The following is a 14,968-nucleotide window of genomic DNA, read 5'->3' on the forward strand; positions in this document are numbered from 1 at the left end:
ACCTTCACCACCTGGGTTGCCACTTTCTGTGACCAGTGGACCTGTACACCTAGATCCCTCTGCCTGTCGATACTCTTAATGCTCGGAGTGGATGTTGCCATGAGGTCTTCTGGCGGAAAGGGTGTTTTTGATGACCAGGTCATGTTCTAAACATTTTGTCAGGAGGAGGTCTCCATTGGTGTTTGTTTTACCCATGTCTTCCTGTCTAATACTAACCTAACCCTATTGTATAAAGATATCTTGGAGAAACGGCTTTGTGAGAGAGAGATCCTTCAGGAAACAGCTTGTAGATTATTGCCTGTGACGAACTACAGTTTAACCTCCCAGCATTTGGCAAAAAGCTTCTGTTCTGTTCACAGCAGAATCTAAACTGACATCTGACTGCTTCAGCCCCTAGCTCCTCCAATTAACCACATCATCTCTATCCCACTAACTGGGTTATGCCCATTTTACTAAGGCTAACCACAATCCCTCAATTTTCTAAACCCCAGGGAACCTTCTTTCTACAAATAAAATTCCATTAGCCCTATTTAGGTAAATACTATACATGGTTGTAATGAATGATGATCTTACTTTTACAATGCTTTAATAACCCCTTCCCTAGCTCCGGTGTCTGCTTGTCTTCTAAACCAGGATTTTTAAAGCCCTTACTGCAGTAGATACACACACACATCAACCCCGGCTTTTAACCATTTCTGCACCAGATACAAAAAATGCAATATATATCTGAAATTCCTACATTCATCACAAGACATTTCTGTGTTGAAATTTCCAGTTCAGTTGGCTCTCCAATATGTCTGGTGTTTTTGCTGATATCGCAAATAACCACATTCTTGGTATAACTCGGATCTTCTGTGTCCTGGATGAATGTGCCCCAAAGTCAAATCATGGTACCTCAAACGCAAAGGAAAGTTGTTTTTCCTGTGTTTTATCAGTAATGTTAATTACTGCCCTCCCTAGATGCAACAACTCTCCCAACCTCCAGAAACTACTAAGAATATAGCACCAATTCATCCATGCCTAATGCTCTGCCATGAACTGGATGACTCAGTACATCCCCTAGCTCCCAGCAGACTGGAACCTTTAGGCCTTTTATCTGGGCAACACATTCACCATGCAGATGGGTCCCTACATAGTTCATTGCCTTGAGTGTTGTCTCAGCACTGTGCCACCACCAAACCTGAAGCATGCTTTCTTTGGCTGTACTGAATTTATTAATTGTAATTAATACTTTAATGTCACTGGGGAAATTAACACCGCCTGACAGAAAGGAAAGTCAAATGGGGTGTTAAAATCCCTCTGATTCTCCATCCCTATTGTTGTTCATTTGTGGATGATCCCATTGATCCCACTTGAATTCCTTAATGATCCTCAAGGCCTCTCAAAATTCATAATCTAATTTACTATAGTGGTCAAGAGGCTTCAGCCTTCATTTTAAAGGGTCTCTTCTTTCCATTACAAGTATTGTAAACAATGCTCTCAGAGTGCTGAAATTCAATGGAAGGAAATGTTCCCCTTAGCTAAGGGGTGAATAACCAGGGGGCATAGTTATCAGGTAATGGGCAGGAGATTCAGAGGGGATTACAGACAGAGAGTGGCGGGAACTTGGAACTTGCTGCCTGAGAGAGTGCTGGAGGGGGGAATCCACGCAACAATTAGGAAGATTTAGATCAGCACTTGAAATGTCACAGCATACAAGGCTATGGACCAAGTGCTGGAAAATGGGATTATAATAAATAGGTGCTCGATGCCTGAAACAGGCCATGGGCCCTTCCATAATGAAGGTAGAATTAAAATTGGGGATATTGGATGGAATCATTGAGGTTTACAGCTAGGAAGCTATGCAGCCTATCAGGTCTGCTGCTGATACTTCACTGGATCAACCCAAAATTAAGAAGCAGGTAAGGATTGTACAATAGGCTCCATTGTTTCTAATATTCCTCCATATTTGGTTAATGTTCTGAAATGAGAAAGAAACTTAGTCCATTGGGAGTGTCACATAGCTTAGTGTGGATGGAGATAGATATCAGAAATAACAGTATTTCAATAATGAGTCACTTCAATTATACAGAGCTAAACTGGGGTAACTGGCTGGGTGAGGGCAGGATTTGCCTTGGTTATAATGCTGGAAAATAGCCTATTGATTGTCAAGATGTGAACAATGAGGAATAGTTCTTGAAATAGATATAAAGTTGCTGCTGGTGCCATGAGATTTCTCAACATTCGGCCCTCAGTTTTCATTCCCAGGTCGTCAGTACAGAGTCAGGAAAACTCCTGGTTCTGCAAACCCATCCTGGGAAAAAGTGGCCCAGATGGTCTTTGTTTCGGGCGAGGGGATGAAATGGGAGTCAGGCCTGACACTCTTGGGAACAGTTTGGATGCAGCACAGGAGCTGCTGGTGCAGAAGCCGGCTGGGTGGAAAGACCCGACTCGCTGCTCCGGCACTGAAAACAAAACCAAAAACTGCCATCCAGCCCTCACCCCTCATCACCCCCCAACACACTCCCCAAGAACCATACATGCCACCTCATACTCCCCACCCATGTCCCAGAGCCGTCCCGGTACAGCAGGTGGAGGTAGGAGCAGCAGAGGGACCGGGCGGTCGGAGGGCAGCCCAGGCCAAGCGAACATCTGCCGCCCAGATGGATCCCGGGGGCGCGTCGGATGGCCAGTCCGTTCGCATCCCCCACCCATGTAGAGGCCTGGGGGCTATCAGGCACCCCGAGGGAGGAGGAGGTGGTGTGGTCCGTCCCGGCTCCCTCTGTAGGGGAGGTCCCAGTACACCGCGACACCTCGGACTCCCCCCCTTCCGTCCCAGGTGCATCGGGTGGGCAACGGGCAGGACAGGCTGGCAGCTCGCCATCCCAGTCGCCCGGGCCGCAGCCTACATCTAGGCCAGGACGCCCCAGGAAACGGCCGCCAAAGGGATCCAGTGTCAGAGGGCAGGAATCACAGGAGTCCACCTCCAGTTCTGCTGTACCGTCTGGGGAACCACGTAGACGTAGTCAAAGGGCCCGTAAGGCCAAACAATTAGACACTGAGTAAGTTGGCACGGGTGCAGGGCACAGATGAGTTTTAGGGGCTAGGGCACGTGCATGAACTCCTTTGGTTATTAAAGTCAATGTTACACCTACCGAAGCTGCCTTTGTGCTCTGTCCAAAGTGTGCGGGCGTGTCATGTACATTGAGCGCAAGTGTGTGTGTGACGGGTGGTCTTACCTCAGCCCCAGGTGAGTCTGCCCCCTTCCCCCTGGGCCGCCATCAACATCCCCCGGGCAGAGGACGGGACCGTGCGCTGCAGTGTCACAGCCGCATGCAGGGATGGTCCGGGTGGATGGTGGTACTGTGGCCATGGGTCAGACATAGTCCAACGATGTAGAGCCAGGAGCTCATCGGAGGCGGGTTGTCATCATCCTCCATGGCCTGCGATAGACACGCGTCCACCCGCAACTGGGTGAGCCCGGCCCGTTGTGCCGCCGGTGGATCGGCAATTGGGGGGGGGGGGGTGGTGTGCATGCAGGTGGGGTGTGTGGGGTTGGGAAGGGGGGTGAGGGTGCTGGGTGGGTGGATGGGTGGGGGGTGTGGGTGGTCGGCTGTTGTCATGGTGTGCGGTCTGTGGCCATACTACCCGATTCCCACGCCCATCTAGTCAGTGAAGCGGGCGTCTATCAGTCTGTCCCGTGCCCGCTGGGCCAGCCGGTAACGGTGGACAGCCACCCGCCTGTGTCTACCCCGTCTGCCCTGACCATTGCCCCCATCCCCCTCATCTGGGGAGGACTGGGCCTCTTCCTGCTGCTCCTCCACTCCGCCCTCCTCTACCTGCGGCACATCGCCCCTCTGCTGGGCTATGTTGTGCAGGACGCAGCACACCACAATGATGCGGCCGACCCTATCTGACCAATACTGGAGGGCGCCCCCAGAGAGGTCCAGGCACCTGAAACGCATCTTCAGCACGCCAAAGCACCTCTCGATCACTCCCCTTGTCGCTACATGGGCATCATTGTAGCGGTTCTCCGCCTCATTGCGTGGCCTCCGTATAGGCGTCATCAGCCACGATCGCAATGGGTAGCCCCTGTCGCCCAGCAACCAGCCCCTCAGCCGGGGATGGCGTCCCTTGTACATGCCGGGGATGGATGACCGCGACAACACGAATGAGTCGTGTACACTGCCTGGGTGACGGGCGCAGACGTGCAGGATCATCATGCGGTGGTCGCAGACCACCTGTACGTTCATTGAATAGGTCCCCTTCCTATTAGTGAACACGGCCCTGTTCTCTGCAGGTGGCCGCACGGCGACGTGCATCCCATCGATCGCGCCCTGGACCATGGGGAACCCGGCAACGGCAGAGAAGCCCACGGCCCGGGCATCTTGGCTGGCCCGGTCCACGGGGAAGCGGATGTAGCGGTGCGCCATGGCATAAAGGGCAGCTGTCACTGCCCGGATGCACCGATGCACCGATGTCTGCGATATGCCGGACAGGTCCCCACTCGGTGCCTGGAATGACCCCGTTGCATAAAAGTTCAGGGCCACCGTAACCTTGACGGACACGGGGAGAGGGTGTCCCCCGCCAGTGTCACGCGGTGACAGGTGTGCCAGCAGGTGGCAGATGTGTGCCACGGTTTCCCGGCTCATCCGGAGTCTCCTCCTGCATTCCCGGTCCGTGAGGTCCTGGTATGACTGCCGGGGCCGGTACACACGGGGCGCCCTCGGGTGCCTCCGTTGCCGTGGGGCCGCGACGTCCTCCTCCCCCTCCTCGTCCTGTCGGTCAGGTGTCCCTCCAGCCTGGGCGGCTGCCGCCTGCCCCTCTGCGGCAGCCTGCGCCGCCTCTCTGGCACGCTCCTCCTCCTCCTCCTCCTCATCCAGGGCAACATAGACATGAGCGGCTGCCACCACGGCGGCCAACATCGCTGGATGGTCTGAAAACATGACGGCCTGGTGGGGGGGGGGAGGGGAACGACGACATGTCATCATTGCCCATATCCCCTCCTCCCCCCAGCCAGGTGGCATGGACCGCATGGGTCCAACTGTTGGAGGCTGGCACCTGGCCAGGTGGACCAACTCATTTGCCCTCCCATCACCCACCCCGGCACGGACCATCTCCCCAACCTCCACCCCAGCACGGACCCCCCCCCAACCCCCAACCTCCACCCCAGCACGGACCCCCCCCCCCAACCTCCACCCCGGCACGGACCCCCTCCACAACCCCCAACCTCCACCCCAGCACGGACCCCCTCCCCAACCCCCAACCTCCACCCCAGCACGGACCCCCCCCCAACCTCCACCCCGGCACGGACCCCCTCCCCAACCCCCAACCTCCACCCCAGCACGGACCCCCCCCCCCCCCAACCCCCAACCTCCACCCCGGCACGGACCCCCCCCAACCTCCACCCCAGCACGGACCCCCTCCCCAACCTCCACCCCAGCACGGACCCCCCCCCCCAACCTCCACCCCGGCACGGACCCCCCCAACCTCCACCCCAGCACGGACCCCCTCCCCAACCTCCACCCCAGCACGGACCCCCCCCAACCTCCACCCCAGCACGGACCCCCTCCCGGCACTCCCCCAGAGCCCAGCCTACTCTAACCACCCCCCCATCCCCGCCGCACACACACACACACAAGCCGAGACACACCTCTCCTCACGCAATCAGTCTGCGGCCACGCCATTTCCTGCCCAGAGCCAACCCCCCAGGCCGTCACTCACCTCCTCGCTGGTCGGCGTGAGCCTGGAGCACCGGGTCACGCCGATGAAAAGGAGGTTTGGTTCACGTCGACGTGAACGGTCATCACGTCGACGGGACTTCGGCCCATCCGGAAGGGAGAATATCGGCAGGCCGAAAATCGGCTGCCTTGCGCAGACCCGTGACATTCTCCGCGGCAGCGGCGCCATTAACGCCCCGCCGACTTTTCTCCCTTCGGAGACTTCGGCGGGGGCGGGGGCGGGATTCACGGCGGCCAACGGCCATTCTCCGACCCGGCGGGGGGTCGGAGAATGACGCCCCAGGTGCGGTGCTGCTTTCGCGATGCTCCACCCCCGACAAAGCGAGTACACCGCGCACTGTACCGACAGCCTCAGGACGTTGCCTGAGGCCCATCCCCAGATGTTCCGCTCCCGACCGGCTGAGTTCCCGACGGTGTCGGTCGCGTGTGCTTTTGTCCATCGGGGACACAGTCTGGGGAGGGCCGATCCGCTGGCAGGAGGGGGCTGGGGGCACTATTGGGGGGTGCTCTGGGTCTCGCGAGCTGGCCAAAGGGTGGGCACTATTTTGCAGGCCGGGTCCACGCGCGGGCGTTGCCATGTTGCATGGCGCGGCCACTGCAGGCTGCCGCTGTGCGCATGCACGGCCACGGACCCGGCAATTCTCCGGGCCGTATCGGCAGCTAGAACCGGGTACTCTATGCTGCTCAGCTGCTAACCCCCAGCCAAATGGAGGATCGGTGGCTGTTTTTGCCAAATTTTCAGTCGTAAAACGCCACCGTTCTCATACCAGCGTGGGGCCATACCCTCAGAATCGGAGAATCCAGCCTATTATGTGCTCTTCACAATTCACTTTGCTACCAATCTTTGTGTCATCAGCAAATTTAGCTGCCATACATTTAGCCCCTTTATCCAAGTAATTAATATGAATTGTAAATAGCTGAGGCTCCAGCACTGATCCCTGGAGCACTCCACTCATCACATTTTTGCCAAATGCCAATCTGGAAATGAGCCATGCTTATGCTCTATTTCCTGTTAGCTAAATGTAATAACCCTCACGAGACCATTGGGGTGACCTAATTGATCTCCCCATGGGGCATGTGGAATATGAGCTCCCCCGCTGAGGGGTGGAGGCCTAGCAGCTGGGTCTCGAGAATCTTGTACTTAAAAGCCGGCCTGGATTGGGACCGACATGATCGGTATTACCACCTGGGATTTATGTGCCGTGTGCTGCATTGAGGCCTTTACTTTTGTTTGCCTAAATAAACGTTTGTTGCTTAACCTTGTTGGCACCCCTGAAAATATTATACTGGTGACGAGGTAAATCTACAGCTGCGATTCTGAATGTTGGGACAACTTTTAAATTCCTCAGCGCAAGAGCAAGGTCAGAGCAAGTTTAAAAATGTCACTTTTTGGACTTTCGATCCAGGTTGGGCCCAGTATGTTGAACGGATGCGATATTTCTTTCCGGCAAATACAATTACAGGAGGCGACCAACTAAAGGTAATACTCCTGACCGTCTGTAGAGCCTCAACCTTTGGCGAGATCAAAAGCCACTACCTGGCGGCTCCCGATTCAAAGACCTTTGACAAGCTGGGAGCACTTGTTGCAGACCATTATAACGCCAAACTATCGGTGATAGTGCAGAGGTACAGGTTCAACACAACCGGGCGAACCCCGGGGGAATCGGCCACGGAATTCCTGATGCGCCTACACAAGCTGGCCGAACATTCAAATCCAAATCAACATTCCAACTATGGGCCTTCCCTTCCGGGATCGCCAAGTGTGTGGCATAAACAACATGTGACTCAACGTAAGTTGTTGGCAGAATCTTCTTTGGACTTATAAGAGCCACTGCAGCCCAGTGAGACATCTCTCCTGAGCTCCAGGAGGTGACTGACAACAATGTTGCACCTCTGGCCTCAGGAACCGTGGGGATCGGGAATGCCAGAATCGACTGCGAATGCATCGCCCTGGCTGGTGACACGTCTACCCAGAGCCAGGGCTTTACGATTAACACAACCTGAGGAGGACGAGTGCATGCAGCTAAACTGCATTGCAGTGCCAAGAGTAGCCCCCATTAAGATCACCATCCAGGTAAATGGCCACCCACTAACGATGGAAATAGATACAGGCCCTGCTGTCTGGGTCATTCGACAACAAATGTACCAAAAAGGATGTAGGGATCCAACACCTGGGCTAAGGGTCACTAAGGCACGATCGGTGACATATACCGGAGAGTCTTCAGACATCATTGGGACAATAACGCTTCTGGTTGCCTAAGGGCAGCAATCCATTCATCTGCCACTGATGGTGGGGAATGGGCCAGGACTGCGACTGGTTGGAGAGGATCAACTTAGATTGGCAGCAGATTTTTAAAATGGGAACAAGCGGTTATTTGAGGTCCTGAGAAAATACCCGGAAACTTTCCAAGATGAATTGGGAAAATAAAGGGAGCCATGTCCAAAATCTTACCTGGACATAGAGAACCAACCCACGTATTTTAGGTACTGCGCAGTTCCCTATGCCCTGCTGTCGAAAGTGGATGATGAGGGCAACTGGCTGGAAAGCTTTGGGATTATTCGGCCAGTTCAGTTTGTGCAGTGGATAGCACCAGTGGACCTGGTGCTGAAGCCAGACAACACCGTCCCCCTGTGTAGTGATTATAAAATGACAGTGAAGAAGGCCTCCCAGTTGGATGGGTACCAGTGTCGCATGGAGGACCTTTATGCGAAGTTGGCTGGAGATCATTCTTTCTCCAAGTTGGACATGAACCACGCGTTCCCCAAGTTAATATGTTACCCCCTACACCATGAGTTCCTATTTTGCGTAATAATCTTTGATGTGGTACCCTTGTCAAATCTCTTCGCCTGAAATCCTTTGCCACAAGTTCCCCTTTATCCAGGTTGCTTGTTACATTCTCAAAGAACTCCAATACATTAGTCAAACTTGATTTCCCTTTTACAAAACCTATTGACTCTACCTGATTGAGGTGAAATTTTCTAAGTGCCTGATTAAAACTTCCTTAATAATAGGTTTTCCTCCAATATGTATTAAACTATTTGGCCTGTAGTTTCCTGCTTTCTTCTGTCTCCTGCTTTCTTGGATAAAAGAAGCACCTTCACTTTTTCTAAACTGATGGGACCTTTCTAGAATCTAGGGAAGTTTAGAAAATTAAAACCAATGCATCTATTATCTCAGCAGCCACTTCTTTTAGGTCTCTAGGATGAAGTCCCTGAGGACTTTACCTCCTGATTCACAATTATTTCTGGAATGATATTTGTATCCTCTACACTGAAGCGAGAAGCAAAATATCTGTTCAACTCATCCACCATTTCCTTATTTTCCATTTTCAATTCCCTATTCTCTCTTTTTAGAAATTAATGTTCACTTTACCTTTTCCTATTTCAGTATCCATAGAAGCTCTTACTATGTGATTTTATATTTCTAACTAGCTTTCTCTCCTACCAGTTGTCTTCAGGCCCCAATTGCTCTAATTTGAGTTTAAAACGCTAGTTTTGGATCCACTCTTCTCTCCCTCAAACTCAATGTGAAATGTAATCATATTATGGGGCGTCATTCTCCGACCCCCCGCCGGGTCGGAGAATCGCCGGGGGCTGCCGTGAATCCCGCCCCCGCCGGTTGCCGAAGTCTCCGGCACCAGAGATTCGGCGGGGGCGGGAATCGCGCCGCGCCGGTTGGCGGGCCCCCCCCGCTCGATTCTCCGGCCCGGATGGGCCGAAGTCTCGCCGATAAATTGCCTGTCCCGCCGGCGTAAATTAAAGCACCTATTTACCGGCGGGACAAGGCGGCGTGGGTGGGCTCCGGGGTCCTGGGGGGGGCGCGGGGCAATCTGACCCCGGGGGGTGCCTCCACGGTGGCCTGGCCCGCGATTGGGGCCCACCGATCCGCGGGCAGGCCTGTGCCGTGGGGGCACTCTTTCCCTTCCGCCTCCGCCACGGTCTCCACCATGGTGGAGGCGGAAGAGACTCCCTCCACTGCGCATGCGCGGGAAACTGTCAGCGGCCGCTGACGCTCCCGCGCATGCGCCGCCCCGACATGTCATTTCCGCGCCAGCAGGCAGGGCAACAAAGGCCGTTTCCACCAGCTGGCGGGGCGGAAATTCCTCCGGCGTCGGCCTAGCCCCTCAATGTTGGGGCTCGGCCCCAAAGATGCGGAGCATTCCGCACCTTTGGGGCGGCGCGATGCCCGTCTGATTGGCGCCATTTTGGGCGCCAGTCGGCGGACATCGCACCGTTTCGGGAGAAATTCGCCCATGATCACTGCTACCTCGGGGCACCTCCACTATGAGGCCATTAATTGATCCTGTCTCATTGCACATTATCAGATCTAGTATAGCCTGTTCTCTGGTTGGTGCTAGAACATGCTGCTCTAAGAAACTGTCACAAAAGCACCCTATGAACTCTTCATCCATGCTATCTTTGCCACTCTGATTTGTCGGATCTATATACAGATTAAAATCACCCATGATTATTGCCATATCTTTCTCACAAATCTCCAATACTTCCTCCTGTATACCCTACAATGTGATTACTTTTAGGGCGGCCATAAACCTTTGCAAAAGTGACTTCTTACCTCTCAGAAGGAAGTGAGGGACTGCTGTGTGCTCTGTTTCACAGAGACATGGCTCACTCCTGCCTCATCGGACTGTGCCATACAACCTGAGGGCTTTTCAATTCACCAGATGACCACATGGCATCCTCAGGCAAAGCGAAGGGTGGAGGGGTTTGTCTTCTCATCAACTCCTCCAGGTGCTCAGACATGGCGACCCTGGCAAACTACTGCCTCCTGGGCCTGGAATACCCGACTGTGAAGTGCCGCACATACTTTGTTCCACAGGAGTTCACTTCTGCCATCATCTCAGTGGTCTATATCCACCCCAGGCGGATAAGCAGCTATAAGCAACCTGGAAACGGAATACCTGGAGGCCTTATTTATCATGGCCAGGGACATCAACCCGGCCAACTTTAAGAGTATCTTGTCAAAATTCCACCAACACATTTCCTGTCCCACCAGGGGCCCTAACACCCTTGACCACTGCTACACAAACATCAAGGGCGCCTACCGATCCATTTTGGAAAATCAAACCACAAGATGGTGCTGCTTCTCCTGGGATACAAGCAGAAACTGAAGTGGGAGGATCCGGTTAAGAAGGCCGTGCAGTGTTGGTCTGAGGTAATGGAAGAGCTCCTAAGTGACTGCTTGGAGTCAGTGGATTGGTCCATATTTAAGAACTCGGTGGCCAACCTGGACGAGTATGCGATTACCGTCACAGCCCTCATTAGTACATGTGTCGAAGATTGCGTGCCAAAGAAGGTAGTACGTGCGTTCCCCAACCGGAAACCATGGTTTAACTGTGAGATTCACTCCCTACTGAAGTCTAGGTCTGTGACATTCAAGACAGGAAACCCTGACCTATACAAGAAATCTAGGTATGGCCTCTGCAAAGCCATAAGGGATGCCAAGAGACAACACCAGACTAAGCTAGAGTCACAGACTAACGACACAAACTCTGTCGGTTGTGGCAAGGCTTTAACAATATAACGGGCTACAAAGCAAAACTGAGTAGAAACTCCAGCAACAGCGCATCCCTCCCTGGTGAACTCAATGTATTCTATTCTCATTTTGAGTAGGTAACCAATGAACTGATGTCACCTGCTCCAATAGCCTCGGACACACCCATACCTACCATCACAGCCTCTGAAGTCAGATTAGCTTTCTCGAAAGTGAACCCACAAAAAATAACAGGTCCTGACTGAGTCCCTGGTCGTGTGCTCAGATCCTGCGCAGACCAACTGGCGGGTGTATTCGCGGAAATCTTCAATCTCTTCCGACTCCGTTCTGAGATTCCCACCTGCCTCAAGAAGACCACAATCATACCTATGTCAAAGAAGAGCCAGGCAATGTGCCTCAATGATTATCGACCAGTGGCCCTGACATCTATAATTATGAAGTGCTTCGAGAGGTCGGTCACGAGGCACATCAACTCCAACCTTCCAGATTGCCTTGATCCACTGCAATTCGCCTACCGCCACAACAGGTCCACAGCAGATGCTATTTCCCTGGCCTTACACTCATCCCTGGAGCATCTCCACAACAAGGATACCTACGTCAGATTCCTGTTCATTGACTACAACTCCGCCTACAACACCATAATCCCAGCCGAGCTCATATCCAAACTCCAAAACCTAGGACTTGGCTTTTCCATCTGCAACTGAATCCTTGACTTCCTGATTCCCACACAACGCAATCAGTAAGGATAAACATCCTCCACAATAGTCCTTAATACCGGGACCCTGCAAGGCTGCGTACTTAGCACCCTACTATACCCCCCAAGCCACATATGACCGTGTGGCAAAATTTGGCTCCAAATTCATCTACAGGTTTACTGATGACATGACTGCAATGGGTTGGATCTCAAACAATGATGAGTAAGAGTACAGGAGGGAGATAGAGAACTTAGTGGCATGGTGCAATGACATCAACAAAGGAGCTGGTCATTGACTTCAGGAAGTGAAGTGTCATCCACGCCCCTGTCTGTATCATGGTGCAAGATGGAGATGGTTGACAGCTTCAAATTCCGACACAATCTGTCCTGGTCCACTCACGTCGATGCTACGACCAAGAAAGCACAACAGCGCTATACTTCCTCAGGAAATTAAGGAAATTTGGCATCCCCACAACGACTCTTACCAATTTCTATAGATGTGCCATAGAAAGCATCCTATCTGGCTGCATCACAGCCTGGTATGCCAACTGCTCGGCCCAAGACCGTAATAAACTACAGAAAGTCCTGAACATGTCACATGAGCCCACCTCCCACCCACTGACTGTCTAACCTCCAGCTGCCTTGGGGAAGCGGGCAGCATAATCAAAGGCCCCCCTGGGGTATTCTTTCTTCCAACCTCTTCCATCGGCCAGAAGATACAAGAGTTTGAGAACACACCCCAATAGATTCAAAAACAGCTTCTTCCCCGTTGTTACAGATTCCTGAAAGACCCTCTTAGGGTCTGAACTGAACTCATGGACTGAACTGATCTTTCTACTCACCTTCTCTGCAGTTGTAGCAGTATATATTGTGTACTTCACCCGCTGTCTATGTTTATCTATTTTCATTATGTAACCTCATGTATTTATCATATGTTCTATGTTTTTCATGTATGGAGCGATCTGCCTGGACTGGACGCAGAACAATACTTTTCACTGCACCTCGGTACATGTGACGATAAATCTAAATTTAACATCTAATCTAATCTTATCGTTGCTATTTATTATCTCTTACCAAAGTGATTCTAGGGGTGAAATCTAACGGCCTCTCGCAGGATTCATCCAACTTGCCACGCCTCGTGAGATCTAAGGGGATCTCGCACGACTTTGCGATTTGGCTAATCTGCATATTACAGTATTGTAGTAAGAAGAACTTTGATGTGCACTCATCAGAGTTACCCAAGGCACGGGATTTAACATCCCCGCCTCGGAGGCCCTGAGCGAGCGTCGGTTAGCACTGGTCTCCACAAATGGGGCCAGGCGTACTGGCACTTGGGGAGGTCTCCCAGGGGATCGGGGGCCCCTGGGTGGTTGGACTCTGACACCCTGGCAGTGCCACCCAAGCACTCTGGCAATGCCACCTCGGTGCCACCCTGGCATTGTCAGGGTGCCATGGTGGCACTGCCAGCCTGATGGGCACTGTCAAGGTGCCAGGCTGGCTGTGCCAAGATGCCTGGGTGGCATTTCGCCTGCACTAGGGATCGGGCCTGGGGGTGTCCTGCTCTTATCAGGTGGGGTGTAGAGGGCTCAACATAGTTGAGTTGGGGCATTGGGGGGGGTCAGAGACTAACCTTGTGGGGGGGGGGGGGGGGGGGGGGGGAGGGGTCTCAAGATTGGGTCACCATTTAAACTTGGCGCCCTGATCTCTTCTTGCACTGGCGAGTGGAGGAAATGGGACTGAGTGTGGCCTTGGCCAGGTGTTCCCTGTTAGATAGAGGAATCTTTCTTGGCGCTGTGAGCGCCGGGAAACACCCAGCGAAATGCGCTCGACAGGGGACTCTGTTTCATTTCCGTTAATTCAGGCCCTACCTCTCTAGAACTAAAGTACCTCATTAACTAATGTCTCTATTGTACCAAGGAGACAACATACCAGGATGGTATGTTGCCTCCCTGGTGCCAGGGTCCAGGATGTCTCCGAACGGGTAGAGGGAATCCTGAAGGGGGAGGGCAAACAGGCAGAGGTCGTTGTACATATTGGTACTAACGACATAGGCAGGAAGGGGCATGAGGTCCTGCAGCAGGAGTTCAGGGAGCTAGGCAGAAAGTTAAAAGACAGGACCTCGAGGGTTGTAATCTCGGGATTACTCCCTGTGCCACGTGCCAGTGAGGCTAGAAATAGGAAGATAGAGCAGACAAACACGTGGCTAAACAGCTGGTGTAGGAGGGAGGGTTTCCGTTTTCTGGACCACTGGGAGCTCTTCCGGGGCAGGTGTGACCTGTATAAGATGGACGGGTTGCATCTAAACCGGAGAGGCATAAATATCCTGGCCGCGAGGTTTGCTAGTGTCACACGGGAGGGTTTAAACTAGTATGGCAGGGGGGTGGGTACGGGAGCAATAGGTCAGAAGGTGAGAGCATTGAGGGAGAACTAGGGAATAGGGACAGTGTGGCTCTGAGGCAGAGCAGACGGGGAAAAGTTGCTGAACACAGCGGGTCTGGTGGCCTGAAGTGCATATGTTTTAATGCAAGGAGCATTACGGGTAAGGCAGATGAACTTAGAGCTTGGATTACTACTTGGAACTATGATGTTATTGCCATTACAGAGACCTGGTTGAGGGAAGGGCAGGATTGGCAGCTAAACGTTCCAGGATTTAGATGTTTCAGGCGGGATAGAGGGGGATGTAAAAGGGGAGGCGGAGTTGCGCTACTTGTTCGGGAGAATATCACAGCTATACTGCGAGAGGACACCTCAAAGGGCAGTGAGGCTATATGGGTAGAGATCAGGAATAAGAAGGGTGCAGTCACAATGTTGGGGGTATACTACAGGCCTCCCTTCAGCCAGCGGGAGATAGAGGAGCAGATAGGTAGACAGATTTTGGAAAAGAGTAAAAACAACAGGGTTGTGGTGATGGGAGACTTCAACTTCCCCAATATTGACTGGGACTCACTTAGTGCCAGGGGCTTAGACGGGGCGGAGTTTGTAAGGAGCATCCAGGAGGGCTTCTTAAAACAATATGTAAACAGTCCAACTAGGGAAGGGGCA

The 14,968-nt window shown here is 52.8% G+C and overlaps 1 protein-coding gene across 3 annotated transcripts in view; it reads left to right on the forward strand.

Annotated features, from left to right (window-relative positions):
* LOC140386630 (SH2B adapter protein 2) overlaps positions 1-14,968 on the forward strand; it is a 262,836-nt gene that overhangs the window by 108,999 nt on the left and 138,869 nt on the right. The gene's annotated exons all lie outside the window — the stretch shown is intronic.

The sequence above is a fragment of the Scyliorhinus torazame genome, chromosome 12 (assembly GCF_047496885.1).
Source record: "Scyliorhinus torazame isolate Kashiwa2021f chromosome 12, sScyTor2.1, whole genome shotgun sequence".
Taxonomy (NCBI): Eukaryota; Metazoa; Chordata; class Chondrichthyes; order Carcharhiniformes; family Scyliorhinidae; genus Scyliorhinus; species Scyliorhinus torazame.